The following is a 670-nucleotide window of genomic DNA, read 5'->3' as shown; positions in this document are numbered from 1 at the left end:
GCGGTTTCGGGTGTGTGCGTTTCGCTGGAGAGGGGGGAAGCCGCCCCCCCCCCGTGCGGAATGGACTTGCCCGCCTCCGGTCACATTGTGGGGAAACACTTTAAAATGGCGTCTTCAGGTGTATTTTATGTGTTTTTTTTATTATTTGCTGCAATTAAAGTCCAATCAGAATCCACGAAATACATTCCAGGTGCTTCCAAACACGATGGGGGAGGGGTCTATCAAAGTTGGAGCAGCCAATCAGCTTCTCTCTTCTGTTAAAGGAGAGAAGCTGATTGGTTGCCGTGCACAGATACTACATATTTGGATGAATTCCCCTCAATCAGCTTCTCGCTCTCATTTCCGAAGTTTGAATGAAGAGAGAAGCTGATTGGTTGCTATGGGCAACGGCTCCTCCCCCCATGTGTGCAAAGTCTTACCATGTATGTTCTTTACAAAGCAGCCACAGACCAGAGAAGCCCGTCCCCTGCCAGCGCGCTGCAGAGAAGCTGTGACAGAGCTGTTCTATGGGGGAAGCAGCGGTCTCTCTGCAGAGGTCCAACATGCCCCCTGGTGAGTCTGAGCTCTCCCGTCCACGATGTGCATGAATTTTGCTGACCGCAGAGCTATAGGCTTGAATAATGGGGGGGGGGGGGGGGGGCGTACTTCTCAAGAGGGAGAAATGCCCACC

This window comes from Nanorana parkeri, unplaced genomic scaffold (assembly GCF_000935625.1).
Source record: "Nanorana parkeri isolate BGI_ZX_2015 unplaced genomic scaffold, ASM93562v1 scaffold351, whole genome shotgun sequence".
NCBI lineage: Eukaryota > Metazoa > Chordata > Amphibia > Anura > Dicroglossidae > Nanorana > Nanorana parkeri.
This window is presented reverse-complemented; position numbering follows the sequence as displayed.